The sequence below is a fragment of the Panthera tigris genome, chromosome D4 (assembly GCF_018350195.1).
Source record: "Panthera tigris isolate Pti1 chromosome D4, P.tigris_Pti1_mat1.1, whole genome shotgun sequence".
Lineage (NCBI taxonomy): Eukaryota > Metazoa > Chordata > Mammalia > Carnivora > Felidae > Panthera > Panthera tigris.
This window is the reverse complement of record NC_056672.1, coordinates 38,168,100-38,185,760: the sequence shown is the minus strand read 5'-3', so window position 1 is coordinate 38,185,760 and position 17,661 is coordinate 38,168,100.

Genomic DNA, 17,661 nt, shown 5'->3' with positions numbered 1-17,661 from the left:
ATGAGGCTTGTGAGGGGGAAGGAATAAAGGCATGAGAGGCCTGAAATGAGGACGTGGGGAAGAGTCCTCAGCATAAGGACCAGGAGGCTGGGGGTAGAGACTAAGTGACCCGTTGTCCTTGAGTGATGATCCCTGGTCGCCAGCTCACATGCGGGTGGCCAACAGTGCACCCACTGTATCTCTCCTCCCCACCCCATCACCTGTGGACAATGCACCATGTGACAGAACCAGTCTTGGTAAGTCCCCCAACTGAAAGAGGAGGCATTGGATGGCTTGGGTGAGTTTGGTGACGTGGAAGGAAAAAAAACAAAAAACAAAAAACAACAATTCTTCCTGCCTTTCATTAAGGACATGGGCGTATTTCATTACCAGCTAGGAAATTCTCTAAGGGGTAGGGCAACAAGGCTTATGGCACTTCTGTTTCCTACAATGAAAATTTCTGAGTCCCTATGCACAAAGGCTATCTCCAGCTTCCAACTGGCTGCTGTTTCACCATTTTATCTGGGGATAGTTGGGGATGAAGAAGGTACTGGTTGAAGATAGGCCTTAGGGGGTATTTTACCATTGCTCTAGCCAATGGTTAGACCGCCCTGCACCCAGACTGGCTTGTTAAGGGAAAAACCTTCCTTCCTTGAACTGCAAAGATAATTCAGTAGTGCCCTCCTCCCCTGGGCCCTGGCAGAGGTCTCTCTCCAGTTTCAAATATGGCCTGCCCTGCATTTGTCATTGTTGTCATCTGCCCATGCTTTGAATGAGATAGAGATACACCTCCGGCTTACCTTAGTGTCTGTCCTTTCTTGCTCTCTCCTTATCTGGGTTGGGAGCGCAGGTTGCCCTAATGCCATATGTTTGTCCGCTGACCCAAACCTGCCCTTTGCACTTGCAGGGTTCGCCCATCGTTCTGACTGGATGGGTGCTCCTGCCGTGTGTCTGGCCACTCCTCTCTGCTGCTTTATAAGATGGGTTCCCTCACCTCCAAATATTTAACTCACAAAGTGGATCAGCATGTTTGCAGTTTTTAACCAAATAAATAAGTAAACAAACACTACTAATGCTGTATTCTGTTAATAGTTGAAATCAATTGCCTAGAAAAGCTAGTGTTGGGGATGTGTCAGAAGCTAATGTTTGAAGAAAAGTAGGCTTCACTGAGGAGTAAAACACTTTTGCAGAGATTTTGCAGAAAACCTCTTGCCGTGCAAGAGCTCTAGAAGTGAAGAAAGTACTGGCTCTTTCTGAGTCCTGATTTCGACTTTCAAATGCGTGGCTTCTGTTGTCTTTGATCTACATGTATCACAGTGCTTGGACCAGTTGTTCAAAACCACCACTTGCTGCCCACATGCGTCTCAGGCTTTCCACTGGTTAGAAAAACAAGTCTGTGCTTTGCTCAGTATTTGAGGCATCTACAACCTGGCCCCAAGTTTCCCATCTAACTCCCGAGTTTTATTCTGGTGGAAACCTAGGTCTATTGTTCTCTTTATAATTTTCCAAACCAGATTGACATAGGCTGGCCTTTACGTTCCTATTTATACTTGGCTTTGTTCTGGAATGACCTTATCCTCAAACTTGCCCCCGGGTTATTCATTCTTTAAGTTCTAGCTCAAAAAAAAATTTTTTTTTTAATTTTTCACCAAGTTTTCTATTTAATGGGCTAATATACATTACAGTGCTTCTCATGGACGGTGTACCTAGAATATAATGAACGCTCAGAAAATAGGAACTATTATTAATCAGAATTCGTCTTTCTTCTTGTGCTTATAAAATTGTGTCTCGGGGCGCCTGGGTGGCTCAGTCGGTTAAGCGTCCGACTTCAGCTCAGGTCACGATCTCGCGGTCCGTGAGTTTGAGCCCCGCGTTGGGCTCTGGGCTGATGGCTCAGAGCCTGGAGCCTGCTTCCGATTCTGTGTCTCCCTCTCTCTCTGACCCTCCCCCATTCATGCTCTGTCTCTCTCTGTCTCAAAAATAAATTTAAAAAAAAAAATTGTGTCTCTGGCACAGTATTTTTCAAATGTGATATATTCACAAACCATCCACGGTCCAAAGATAAATGGCTGAAACATTGGTAAAACGCAGTTAAAGAGATCTGTTTTGCATCTGATTTATCAGAACGTCAAATATAGCAATATATTGTAAATCGCCACTGACTGTGGATACCATTTTCCAAACCCACTTGGCCAAAAATATCTAGTGAGGCTCAAGTTCTAAGGAATACCTTTTTGGGAGCACACCTCTCCCACACTAGACTTTGATTTGACAGAGTAATTCAGCTGTATATTCTCTTCCCCAACAGATTTTTGAGCTTTTGGGCAGAAGGATTGGGTCTCCTTCAGTTTTTTAACCCACAGAGTGAAACAGGACATAATACATTCTTTTTTTCTTCCTGAGAGAGAAAGATTTTTTTTTTCCCACTAAAGGAACTGGATAGGGGTTGTGCTTTTATTTTTGAGGAATTAACTGAGTTGTGAGTGGTGAAAAGGAAACCCTCTGTGCATGGTCTAACCTGCAGCAAACATGGAGCTGGAGAGGGAAACATTGGGTTAGCTGTTGGCATAACCGTTAAGTTGCAGCAAAATAATTTAGTTGATATTGGAGGATTAGGTGTAGAATACAAGCCAGTCCTTTAATGGTAAAATGTGTTTGCAAGTTGGCTGTTCTTACTTGGTAAGTTCCTGTGCTTGGGTATATTTTCATACTCCAATTACCTACCATCTCTCTAGCTTGTCGAATTTGGCCCAAACATGGATCATATTCTATGGGCCTGTTATTAATATGACTAAACAACATGCCTGGAAATTTCTGATTTTCAATAAGATTAAAGATTGTAAATTGGGAAAGAATGCAGTTCAACGCAATAATGTTATACATGAGTAATCTTCAAAATTACCAGTAATCTGTGGTAAAACTGGGACTAAAAGTCTCAAGTTTTCTGACAGTCAGTGGCTCTCTTAATTTACCACACGTATATGAAAATGATGTTTTTAAAAGGGTTCATTTAAATAATTTCTAATAATAGTATCGTACCATATTAGCTTAATTCAAGGAAAATGAGCCCGATGCATCTTGGCTTATCTTGTTCATTTGAAGTTGGGATAAAGAAGACGAATAAGTAATAGCTGATTGTTATCATTAACATATTGAACCGTCCTCCCCAAAGTTCAGACATTAAGCCACTGGAATTCATAGCCATCAATATATAGAAATTTCCAGCAGGAAGTTACTTGAAAGATCTTTTCAATTCAAGTCTTTCTTTGACAGATGAGGAAGCTACATATGACTAACTTGCTCAAAAAGTATTAAATAAAGATCATGGTTTCCTAAATGGTATCTGTGATTTGGAGTTCATTTAACTTTTATCTGCCCTACCCATGGTAATATAAGGCAAATGCCCCGTCAGTTTCTTATCATGCCAACAACTAAGCCTTGGGACAGTTACACAAAAGCAAAACTAAGCTAAATGATACTTTGATTACTATTGTGGTTATTATTGGCACAGTTTCCCTACATAGCCTTGATTAAATGTCTAGGTTTGTATAATAGGGATTAAAATATCAGAATATAAAATAGAGCCATTTTGTGGTAATTTAATATGTTGTGCAGTTTAAAAAGCATCTGTACATAGAATCAGTTGGATTATATGTGATTACAAAGTACACTCAGTACATGGAAACGCATTAGAAATTGATCAATATAGATTAGCAAGGAACACTATTAAGATGTTTTAGTGTAAGTTTCTAAAAAGTGCAAGTCCTATTTGAAGGGAAAATTTAGGAATAAGGGAATTAAGGATTAGCCTACGGTTTTCAGAGACACAATAAATAAATGTAAAAGATGAAATAAACTTGTGCCCACATTAAAATCTATGGCTTACCCCAGGAGCATCACCATTTAGGTTTCAGTATGCGGGGTTCAGGTGTGTGCATACAGTACAACAGTGACACCACCGGGCCAGATTTATCTTCATTCCTGAGCTCCAGACTGTAAAAAGAGAGCTAGATGTTTAGGACAAGTGGAGACACTTGAGGAAAATGTGCCTACATTTCTGAAACTGCGCTATTGGGTTGGGTGGGGGGTGGGGGGGAGAGGGGGGAGGGAAGCACTTTCCTGTGATGCTTTTATGGTGCTGATTCTGTGCTTGGTATGCTTCCTTCGTGACCTGAAAAAATAAGGGACCAGATGATAACTGTGACTGATGCAGTAAAATATGGCCGCTCCGGAGACTTCAGGAAACGTTAATTGGTTAAAGACCTTTCCATTTAGTTTAAATTCTCAAAGAAAAAAAAAAAGTTGCTAGAGAATAAAGGAAATCCATGAAACGGTTTAATATTTTCTGGAGTCCAAGCCCACCAGAGGGCAGTAGAGTCCATGCTCTTTGGGTTGTCTCCATTACCCTCCCCACCCCTGAATTCCCGCCCCCAACCTCTTCTCCATCCCCAGCCCAGCCTTCTCCTTCTGAGTAGCTAAATGGATTCTTCAGGAAAGGTTTTTGTTTTGTTTTGTTTTTCTCATTTCTAAATACAGGAACATTGTATTTCCTCAGATTCATACCTAAGACACAAAGCAGAGTAGAATGTGATAGATACCCCTTTCCAAATTTGAGAGTTTGATTAGCTCCTTTTGAAGTAAATGCTTAGGGCAAAAAGAAGAGTACATTTAGGCTTTTCTGTGTTATTGAAAAATTACTAAGCACTACTACTACTACTAATTGTTCAGTCAGTTCTTAAGAAAATCTTCCATTCCTGAAAATATACCTTAGGGTCAGAAAATATAGGTGATAACGCCAAGCTCTTTGTAATCTGAATAAGAAATTCTATATGAAGAGCATTACAACAATAGCCTCATGAAATACTTGATACTTAGAAGCCTGGCTTTTCACTGATGCTATTATCGCATGCCACGGCTAGAATTTAAAAGAGAAAAGTGGCTTTTTAAAATCATCGTTTTCCATTGTCTTTCTCTTTCTCTCCTAACAAAAGGAAGATTTTCACTTCTGCTAAAAAGAAAGATTTGGCTGCAATTTTTCTTTGACTTACTTTAGACAGATTTCATAAGTGTTTATTTTGTATTTTACCCAATAAAGATTATGTTGCAATATGTCACTGATAAAAATCCAATCATTTTTCTAGGTTCTGCTTTCAGCTCTATCAGTGATTGTCACTGTAGTCTTCAGCATTTTGTACATAAACTTTTCTCTGAAGGATAAAAAAAATACGTAGCTAGTATCTTTGGCCTTGGAACACTTAGAAGTAAATTTTTCTACAAACATACTTACAGAAATGGTAATTTTACCATTTGAGAAATGGAATGCCATGGAGAAACATTTTGAACAAATATGGGATTTCCTTAGAAAACTTAGACATGGTTAGACTTTTACTTATACTTAAAAAATTTTTTTTAACATTTATTTATTATTGAGAGACAGAGAGAGACAGAGCATGAGCATGGAAGGGGCAGAGAGAGGAGGAGACCCAGAATCCGCAGCAGGCTCCAGGCTCCGAGCTGTCAGCACAGAGCCAGACGCGGGGCCCTAATTCACGAACCGGGAGATCATGACCTGAGCCGAAGTCGGACGCTCAACCGACTGAGCCACCCAGGCTCCCTGACCTATACTTTTGAATAACTATTTATTCCCAAGAGCAGGGCTGGGCATAGAGCACATGGTCCCTGTGTCCAACAAAAATTAGCACATTAAGTATATCTGAATTCTAAACATTATGCTGGACACTCTTATTCTTCCTTATAGGAGCTAAAGTCTCTAGATTAATAAATGTTTGACATTGATAACTCTACGCCAAATTAATTTTAACACCTGTATTTGCTAATGTTAAAGTTTCCACTCTGCACACAAACGTGCTCTCTGCCACGTATGTTTCTCCAACTAAAGAGAAGTGAATTATTTTAGCGGAGAAGCTTTAAACAGACGGTGAGATTATTGCAAACTATAGTGTCTCAAAGACAGTGCTGTCAGTTACTGGCTTTGGTGATGAATCTGCTCCAAAATTCCTGTATGTTATAACCAAAAACCATTGATTTATAATTCCATAGTGTTGTGTTCTGCCCCTTCTGCATAAATTCACTTAGGAGATTTGCAACAGATTTAATTCTGGATGTGACCTAGGGCTTGACAAATAACTTCCTGGAAAGGCTTTGCAAGGAGAGCTGTTGAGACGAAAATCCTCCTGGCTCAGTCTATCTCCTTGGTGTATAAGTCTGTTATTACTCATGCACTGTTGTTTTATGTTGGTCCTTCTTAGGAAACTACAAGGACGTGATCGCAAGGAGACAGTGTGCTCGTATCAAAGCAACCTACTGATAATTTTAAAGGGGACTCCCTGGGAGATAGTCACAGTGGATTCTGACATTTCTGTCTTTAAAAAAATACAAGTTAACCTCCAATATATTACCTTTATCTCCTTAGAACAGATTAGACCTTGGAGCAGAGCATTGGTATTTCAGGTATGAAGACCTGCATTTGTGCAATGACTTTTCTGGAATTGGAAGCCTGTCAGGACTGTTTGTCTCATGAATATCACCAAATTGAATGAGATATTTTATTTGGCAACTTTTCCCGAGGACGGTTTTTTTTGTTTTTTTTTTTTTTTTTTATAGGGGAGAGAGGTCTGTGAAAGAATCCTTTTCCTCCCTATGGATAAGATGATTGCTCAAATGAGATGCTTGAAAACATTCAGCTGGAAGGGATAACCTCAGCCCAATGTGGAATCCAGTTCGACGAGCATTCCAATTTGTCCAACTTTGCAAAGCTTCTGTCGGTTGACTCTGGGGGCCAGCCTGCCCCGGAGAGTGACAGTCGATTAATCCTCTTCTAGTGGGGCACAGTGTAATAGTTCAACCATCCTCCGTTATCTGCTGCATTAGTTCTTGGTGGCCTCCAATGCGTTAGCTTTTTGCCCAAAACTCCGGTTTCCTATTCAACCATTATTTACTCGGGGCTTAAGATGACTCAGTTCACTCAGATGTGTTATGAAATGGAATGCTAAAAACATTCATGTGGGGGCGCCTGGGTGGCTCAGTCGGTTAAGCGGCCGACTTCGGCTCAGGTCATGATCTCGCAGTCCGTGAGTTCGAGCCCCGCGTCGGGCTCTGTGCTGACAGCTCAGAGCCTGGAGCCTGTTTCGGATTCTGTGTCTCCCTCTCTCTCTGCTCCTCCCCTGTTCATGCTCTGTCTCTCGCTGTCTCAAAAATAAATAAACGTTAAAAAAAAAAATTAAAAAAAAAAACACTCATGTGATGAGGGCAATGATCTCCATTTTACATATGAGGAAAATAAAGATCAGGTAGTTGAATAATTGGTCTAAGGTCACACAGGTTAAAAAGAGGCAGAATAGGAATCAAAGCCACATCTTTTGACTTCATTGCCACTCTTATTTTTGCCAGAAGTGTAGCTGTAGCTACATTCCTGGAGGCAAAAAATGGTATGAACCCGACTAAAACAGGATTTGAAAGCACAAGCCAGGTTCAAGGGTCATCGTTACTAAATGGGAACAGTTGCATAAACCCCCAACAAGCCTTCTTGCACCCACAGACCCTATCCTGCCCTCAACCACCTCATTACAGCTCGGAATGCAACTGTTCTGCTCAAGTCTTGAAACAGGAAGGTTGCGCCACGATTCGTGCCTAATAAGTGCCAGTGATTCTGCCGCTATTTTATAGAGCAGCAAAACAAGTTTCAGCAACCCAGATCTTTATCGGCTTCGGCTGAAAAGCCCAGTTACATTTTAATCTCAGTTATATAAATGATTGTTTTGAAAGCAAGCTGGCACATCTCTAGAAGGATTTTTTTTCTCCCTTTAACGCCCATTAATTCTTTTTTTTTTTTTTTTTTTTTTTTTTTTTTTGAAGTAAAGAACAAATGGAGGTACAGTGAGCATAGGGAATGATGTAGATCTCACCATGGAACAGATGCCCTGGTCAAGATGTTTTGTGGAGTTAGACAAACTGGAGCTAAGATCACTGTTAACAAGGCATATTTATATTCAGTAAAATGTACCAGGTTTAACTGTCGATCTGAATGAATTTTGATAAATCTGCACGCCAATCACTTCCAGTATCCCCCCAAATTTGATTGTGTCCGTTTTCAGTCAAGTGTCCTTCCCCTGCAGTGAGCACATCCCGTCACAGGCATCCACTGACCTGTTTTCTGTCACTACAGATTAGTTTTTCTTTAATTTTTTAACGTTTATTCATTTTTGACAGAGACAGAGAAGCAGAGAGAGAGGGAGACACACAGAATCCGAAGCAGGTTCTAGGCTCTGAGCTGTCAGCATAGAACCCATCGCTGGGCTCGAACCCATGAACTGTGAGATCATGACCTGAGCTGAAGTCAGATGCTTAACCGACTGAGCCACCCAGGTGCCCCTAGTTTTTCTTTATTAGAATTTCATATGTGGGCATCTGGGCGGCTCAATCGGTTAAGCGTCAACTCTTTGAGTTTGGCTCAGGTCATGACAGCACAGAGCCTGCTTGGGATTCTCTCTCTCCCTCTCTCTCTGCCCCTCCCTTGCTCATGCTCTCTCTCTTTCTCTCTCAAAATGAATAAAATAAACGAAAAAATGAAGAAATCAAAGAATTCCATATGGATGAAATCATATATATTATGTATTCTCTTTGTATTGGCTTCTACTGCTCAGCTTGTTTTTGAGATCGTCTATATGGTATGTATCAGGAGTACGTTTCTCAGTGGTATTTCACTGCTGGGGTAGCTACAGTCTATTTATTTGTACCACTGTGGTTGACATTTAAGTTTTCAGCTATGATAAATGAGGACTCTATGATGATTCATGAGAAAGCTTTTGTGTTGATATAACATTTATATTTCTTCAATAAAACCTACAAGTAGAATTGCTGGGTCAAGAGAAAAGTGTGTGTGTGTGTGTGTGTGTGTGTGTGTGTGTGTGTGTAAAATTTTATAGGGAACTTCTAAGCTGTACCACTTTATGTTCCCACAGCCAAGTATGAGACGTTTAGTTTCTTGATATCCTTGCCAATACTTGGTATGGTTAGGCATTTTAATTGTGGTCGTTCCAATAGGCATGTAGCAGTGTTACACTGCAGTCTTAATTTGCATTTCCCTCATGAATAATGATGTTGGGTAACTTTTCATGTGCTTATTAACTCTATAGATCTTCTCGGGTGAAGTATTCATATCTGTCTTGCACATTCAAAAATTGTGGCTTGTTTTTCTTTAAAAATTATTTTTGGGGCGCCTGGGTGGCTCAGTCGGTTAAGCGGCCGACTTCGGCTCAGGTCACGATCTCGCGGTCCCTGAGTTCAGGCCCCGCGTCGGGCTCTGTGCTGACAGCTCAGAACCTGGAGCCTGTTTCAGATTCTGTGTCTCCCTCTCTCTCTGACCCTCCCCCGTTCATGCTCTGTCTCTCTCTGTCTCAAAAATAAATAAACGTTAAAAAAAATTATTTTTAACGTTTATTTATTTTTGAGAGAGATAGACAAAGTGCAAGCAGGGGAGGGGCAGAGAGAGAGGGAGAGACATAGAACCCGAAACAGGCTCCAGGCTCTGAACTCTCAGCACAGAGCCCCACACGGGGCTTGAACTCACAAACCGCGAGATCGTGACCTGAGCCGAAGTCGGACACTTAACTGACTGAGCCACCCAGGCGCCCCTGTTTTTCTTATATTGAGTTTTGAGAGTTCTGTATATATATTTGATGCAAGTCCTTTGTTTTATATATATATGTATATATATATATACGTACATATATATATATACATACATGTATATACATACATATATACATACGTATATATACATATATATACATACACATATACACATGTATATACATATACATATATATACATACATACATATATATATACGTATACTTATACGTATATATATACATATATACATATATATGTATGTATATATATATTTGATGCAAATATATATATTTGATGCAAGTCCTTTGTTTTATATATATGTGTATATATACATATATATGTGATATATATATATACGTATATATATACATATATATGTGTATATATATATATATATACATATATTTTTTTCATCTTTGTCTAGTTTTCTCTTCATTCTCTCACCACTATCTTTCAGAGAGCAAGAAGTTTGATTTCAATAAAGCCCAATTATTAATTTGTTCTTGTATACATCATGCATCTCAAAAACTTTGTCTAACTCAAAGTCACAATGATTTTCTCATATCTTTTTTCATAAATGTATAATAGTTTTAAGTTTGACATTTAGTTCTGTGATCCATTTTGATTTAATTTTCATATGTGGTGTGAGGTATGTATCCAAGTTCATTTTTAAAGTGTGGATGTTCAGTTGTTGTAGCACCATTGGTGGAAAGGACTGTCCTTTCTCCCCTGAATTATCTTTGCACCACTGGGGAAGATCAGCTGTTCATTTGTGTGCCAGTCTATTTCTGTTCGATTATTTCACTATTTTTACATACATACAAAAGTATTCACTATTCTAGCTTTAAAAGAAGCGTTGAAATATAGTAGTATTAATCCTCCACCTTTGTTTTTAATTTTCAAAGTGCTTTTGGCTATTCTGAGCACTTTTCATTTCCATAGCAGTTTTAGAATCAAATTTTCAATTTCTACAAATAAGCCTTTGATGATTTTGAATGGATTATTATGAATATATAAATCAACTTGAGGTGAAGTGACACTTTAACAACATTGAGTCTTTTGACTCATGAGCAAAGTCTGTTTCTTCTTCTTCCTTTTTTTTAAGTTTATTTATTTTTGAGAGGAGTGGGGGGAGAGTGTGAACAGGGGAGGAGAAGAAAAAGAGGGAGAGACACAAAGGCTTTTGTCAGCACAAAGCCTGATGCAGGGCTCCAACTCACAAGCCGTGAGATCATGACGTGAGCCGAAGTTGGACACTCAACCGACTGAGCCCCCCGGGCACTCCTATTTCTTCTTTATTTAAATATCTAAGACACCTTTTATAGTTTCTGGAGTTCAAGTCTTTCACATCTTTTATGAGGTTTATCTCTCCTCAGTGTTTTATATTTTTGATGCTATTTTAATGGGTATCGTTTTCTAAATTTCAATTTCTGGTTCTTTTCGGCTACTATATAGCCATGCAATTTTATATATTGATCTTGTAGCATTCAAACTTACTAAATCTCTTACTATTTCTAGTAGCTTCTATGCAGATTTCATTTCATTTCTATATAGGCAATCATATCATCTGTGAATAAAAACAGTTTTATTTTTACCTTTCTAGTATGGAAAATTTTAATTTATTTTTCATGTCTTACTGCATTAGCTATAAGGTCCAGTGTAATATTGAATAGAAGTGGTGAGAGTTCACTCATTTCCTTGTCCTGTTTAATTTCTTTCTTTCTTTCTTTCTTTTTTTTTTTTTTTTTTTTTTTTTTTGCTATTTGGCATGATATAGCTGTAGGTTTTTTTAGTAAAAGGCGAAAGATTTATACGATCTGAAGAGAAACCAGAGTGCTGTAGGTTTTTTTGTCTATTCCCTTTATCAGGTTTAGGATGTTCCCTCTTTTCCTAGTTTGGTGGGAGTTTTAATCAGTATCTTAGATTTTGTTCAGTGATTCTTCTGTGTCTTTTGAGTTGAAATTTTTTTAAGCATATTAATATGTTGAAGTACCTTAATTTATTTATTTTCAAATGTTCAACCAACCTTGAATTCCTGTGATAAATCTAACTTTGATTATAATGTATTATGTTTTTATATATTGTTCAATTAAACTTGCTATATTTTGTTTAGAAATTTTACATATATGTTCATGGGTAATATCAGTCTATGGTTTTCTTGTATGTCTTTGTATTTTGTTATCAGAATAACATGGTCTTCATCAACTAAATTGAAGAATATTCTTTTTAATTTTTTGGAAGAGTTTATATAGAATTGGTATTATTTCTTCTTTAAATGGTAGAATTTATTAGTGAAGCCATCTGGGTCTAGTGTTTTCTTTGTGGAAAGACTTTCAACTACAAATTAATGTGCAATCCACTTTTGTTTGGTGGAGTGGTCCATAAATGGATCAAATGGATTGAAAATGTAGTTCAGATAGGGATATTGCAATCTCTTACTGAAATTGTAGGTTTGTCTATTTTTTCTTTGTAGTTCTGTTTCTTTTGTATTCATGTATTTTGAAATCAAATTGTTAGTTGCAAGAATATTTAAAATTGCTATGTCCTCTTGATGAATTAATCCCTTTGTCATTTCTAAATGAAATTATTAAGCTCTAATAATATGCTTTGTTTTGAAATCTATGTCTGATGTTAATATAGCTACTTCATATTTCTATTCATTAGCGCTATTGTATCTTTCCTTATCCTGTTTCTGAATTGTTTATTTCATGTGAGCTAAATTTCTTATAGGCAGCATATAGTTGGGTCTTACTTTTCTATCTGAAAATCCCTTTTTTTTTTTTTAATTGGGATAGTTAGACCATTGATATTTAATATGAAAATCATATGGTTAGTTTTAAACCCATCATCTTGCTGTTTGTCTTTTCTTTGCCTCTGGTCTTTATTCCATTTTCCTTGTTTATGTATTCTTTTGCACTAGTTAAATATTTTTATAGTTACATGTTACCTGCCATTAGTTATACACTATAGCTCTTTATTTTGCTATTTTAGTGATTTATGGTATTCATCTTTAAGTTATCATACTCTATCTTCTGTCATGTGTTAATTTATAGATTTTTGTCAAATTTGGAATAAATGGTCATTATTACTGAAATATTTTCATCATCATCCTTTTTTTCTGGGACTCCAAATTATATGTACATTAACCCACTTAATATTTTCTCAGTCAGCGTTCATTTCCCCAGTTTTTTCTCTTTGTGTGCTTCAGTTTGTCATTCTCTATTCCTTTATCTTTAATTTTAGTGCTCTTCTGTAGTGTCTGTCATTAACCATGTCCAGCAAATTTTTAAAATTTCAGATATCTTTTAGTTCTAGAAATATTTGTTTCTTTTCTCTTTTTTTTTTTTTGATGTCAGATTTTCTTTTAAATCTTGAGCAGATGTGTAATAATTCATTTAAAGTCTGCTAATTCTACTACTATTTGGATTTCTGCATGCTTCTATTTACTGATTTTGGTTTTTTTTTCCTTATTCATGGCTATATTGTTTTGCTTCTTGACATGTTTAATAAATTTTCATTATATGCTAGACATCTCTGGTTTTTATTTCTAGAAGTTTGCTATAGATTGTTTATGCATATAATTGTTTGATTCTGTTGTCTTTCTTTAAACAGTGGTGGATATGGGGGACACCTGAGTGGCTCAGTCAGTTAAGCATCTGACTTCGGCTCAGGTCATGATCTAGCAGTCGTGAGTTTGAGCCCACATCGGGCACTGTGCTGACAGCTTGGAGCTTGAAACCTGCTTTGTGTTCTCTGTCTCCTTCTCTCTCTGTCCCACCCCTCCACCCTCCCCCTCTCGTGCTGTCTCTCTCTCTCTCAATTAAATCAAAACATTAAAAAAAAACACAGTGGTGGATATGGTTCTGATATGGTAATTTACATATCAGCTTCATTTTTTAAGTCTTGCTTTTAAGCACTTTTAGGGCTGGCCTTGCACAGCTTTTACTCTAGACCTAGTTTAACTCTATTACTAAGGCAACATTTTGGTTTTTTTTTTAGGGTCAACGCTGAATGCCCTGTTTTTTCCACAAGGATTCTACACTTTCTTTGGCAGACTCATTTGTTTCTCAGCTCTGTGTGAATTCTGGGAACTCTATATTTTACAGGGCTTCAGTGGTTCCCCTGTGAAGTTTCATCCTATGTATGTGCAATGTAACATTTAGCAACAGATTCAACAGGAATCCTATTCAAACTCTTGGAGGTATTTTCTGCAACGCTACTATCTCTCTTGTAATCTTCCTGAAGACTTCAGTTGTTCTAGTCTCCCCAGACTCTGATTTGTGTTGTCTGTGCTCTGCTTGAGTACTGCTATCCTGCACTATGGTCCAGAAAAATATCTTAATGCTATAGTCATCAGGGAGAGTGTAGGAATGATCTGAATTAGACTTTTTCCTCCTGGATCACAGTCCTGCTCTGCCGGTTCCCACCATCTGAATATAACTATCTCATATTTTGTCAAATTTTATAGTATTTTTTTTCTTTAATAGCAGGATGGTAGGTCCCACAGAAGTTACTTAAACGTGGCCAGAAACTGAAAGTATACAACAGGGATTTAATTTTTAAAGGTTATGTGTAAGTTATGTTGTGGTAATTTAACAGTTTTATAAAAGGTCTTTTTTTATATCATTGTCAAATTTCATATTTCATCTCTAAATACATTTACACATAGGTCAAAATACAAATCAGTGCTGAAATTGAAAATGAACCTAGAGCCACCTGGGTGGCTCAGTCGGTTTAGCGTCCGACTTCAGCTCAGGTCATGATCTCGTGGTCCGTGAGTTCGAGCCCCGCGTCGGGCTCTGGGCTGATGGCTCAGAGCCTGGAGCCTGCTTCAGAATCTGTGTCTCCCTCTCTCTCTCTGCCCATCTCCCACTCACTCTGTCTGAACCTAAGTGTTCAGAGTATATAGAAATTCTAAAAATTCCACAGTTTTGTTATAATAGCCATCTCCACACATGTCTTGAGCGTGTAGGTAAAGTATGCAACAAGTAGCATATGACATTAATGTGATAGGATTTGTAGTAATCTTGGTGAAAGTGAAAAGAGAAAGGAAATATGTTCAAGATATAGTTTTTTTAAAAAAAGAAAAGAATAATACATTCAAGAAGGAAAAGGAGAAGCACAACGAATTTATAACCTGCCCCATATGCTTTTGAATATCTACATACATTTAAATAAAATCTAAGTGAAACTTTTAACAAATTTTTATTTTTTCAGCATATACTATGTTCAAGGCAGTGTGGCGTGATGAGCCAAAAAGAAGACATAATATTTCTTGACTTTAAAAAATATAGTCTTTAGTTGAGGAAGTCAGTAAAAAAAAAATAGCCAAATATAACCAAAAAATAGCAGGTAGTGGCAAATGAATGATAATGTCAGTAGTATATCTTGGTCTCTGTAGTTTGTAGGGAACTCCAAATTATTAATATACATCATATTCACAAGAATCCAATGGAATTCAGTTGTGTTAAGGCACTTTCTTGGTACCCTAAGCAATACAAGTCATGATGCCCCAAGTCCACCACGGCTGACTGCCGTTCTTCAAAAGATTGTTGTTCTTCTCAGTGATGGTGACATTCTCTCTACTATTCCTGGGCAAAGAGAGACTGCTTTCTCAGACAGAAGCTGCATCCTGAACTCTCTGTCCTAGCTTGTGCTTCCGACAGCCACAGGCATGCACCGGGTAACACCCTTTGTTGGGTTAATCCATTTCTAAATCACTTATCTAAAGTCTTTCTGTATGAAGACTTAAGAGGCACTCTAGGGCAACTTAAAGTACAGAAGGTGTGGCTCTATGTGAGCAGAATCTATGAGAAAGAAGAGTTTTGTGAACAAAGGACATGTAAGCTTGTCCCTCAGGCTATACTAAGCAATAGGGATGATCACCCCAAAATTGTTTTCTATGTGTAACTTACATTCCTATAATTAACTGGGTATCTTCTGTATTCTATAAGAAAATAATGTTAGCCTATATATTACATATTTAATTTCAACCTATTTCCAACAGTATTTATTTCACCGGTAAAATGAGTGAGTAAAATCCCTTATGAATAAACAGGTATTATTTCCCTTTTTCTTATTTCCTCTATCGTCCCATGCATTTCTTCTCTTGCCACCTTATCTCTAACGTCAAGTTCCTGATTCTTGACTCCCTCATCTCTGTTTTCCATTCTTTCCTCCTCCTTATGCATGTGCAGGAGGGACTGGGTTAACATTTCTGATGGATTTTATTAAAATCAGTAGTTGAGCATCCAAATGAAGGCAGTCTTCCACAACAGTTATCTCGGGAAACTATGCAATATGGTAATAACATTGTCATTGTTCATAGTCTTTTTTATTTTTAATTTTTTTAATGTTTATTTATTTTTGACAGAGAGAGACACAGAGCATGAGTGGGAGAAGGGCAGAGAAAGAGGGAGACACAGAATCCAAAGCAGGCTCCAAGGTCCAAGCTGTCAGCACAGAGCCCGACACGGGGCCCGAACTCAGGAGCCGTGAGATCATGACCTGAGCTGAATTTGGACACCCGACTGACTGAGCCACCCCGGCGCCCCATGTTCATAGTCTTTTTAAGAATCCATCTTTCACAGGCCCGTTTTGTCATAAACATATTTAATCCTATTTTTTGAAACAAAAAAATTATTTCCCAGACTTATCAACAAAAGTTTCCACTTATGTTACCTGTTAACAACGTTAGGTTATTTCAGAAACTCAAAGAAAAAATAATGCTTGCGAGCATTGAAGATGTTCAAAAAGATGCATCACAGCCTCTTAAGGTAGCCTGAAGAAGAATTTCCCAAAGATCTTCATTTTGATAGCATCATCACCCAAAGCTGTGGATGCTCAAAATAAATGTGATGTTTTAAAAATACTTTTTATTTCAGTAGATAGTATGGAGTTTCCATCTACGCGCCCCCACTGGCCTTCACATGGTTGTCCCTGTTATTATATTGCATTGTTGTGCTTGGTGCATTTGCTATAATTAATGAGCCAGTGCTGACACATTATTATAACCAAGGTCCATAGTTTAAATTAAAGTTTACTCTTTAGGGTGGACAGTTCTATGGGTTTTGACAAATGCATGATGCCTTTATCCACCATTACGGCATCATAAAAAGTAGTGTCATCATCCCGAGAAGTACCTATTAATCTCTCCCCCTTGCCCCTAGCAACCACTGATCTTTTTGCTGCCTCTATGGTTTTTCCTTGTCCAAAATGTCAGGCACTTGGAATTACATAGCATGTGGCCTTTTTAGACTGGCTCCTTTCACTTAGCCACAGACATTTAAAATTCCTCCATGACTTTGGTTCTTTTCCGTTCTTTCACCTCTGGATGACATTCCAGTATGTGAATGTACCATGGTTTGGATAACCATTCACTTGCTGAGGGGCATCTTGGTTTCTTCCAAATTTTGACAAATATGAGTAAAGCTGCCTAACCCTCATGTGCAGGCTTTTGTGTGGACATAAGCTGCCAACTCAATCGAGTAAATACGTAGGAGCGTGAACGTTGGGTCATGCAGAAAGAGTTAGTTTCAGTTTTGTAAGAAACTGCCAAACTTTCTTCCAGACTGGCTGTACCATTTTGTACCACCACCAATGAATGAGAATTCCTGTTGCTTTATTTCTCCACCGGCGTTTGGTGTTGTCAGTATTTTACATTTTAGCCATTCGATTAGGTGTGTGGTGGGATCTCATTCTAATTTGCAATTTTCCTTATGACCTATGTCGTATGACATTTCATACACTTATTTTCCATCTACATATCTTGTTTGCTGAGATGTCTGTTCAGATCTTTTGCCCATTTTTAAATTGGGTTGTTTGTTTTCTTATTGTCGAGTTTTAAGGGTTCTTTGTCCATTTTGGATACAAGTCACTTATTAGATATGTTTTGCAAATATTTTCTCCCAGTCTGCACCTTGTCTTTCATTCTCTTAACAATGTCTTCCACAGAGCAGAGATTTTTTTATTTTAAGTCAGTCCAATGATCAATTTTTTTTCCTGTATTTTCTCAGAATTTTGGTGTCA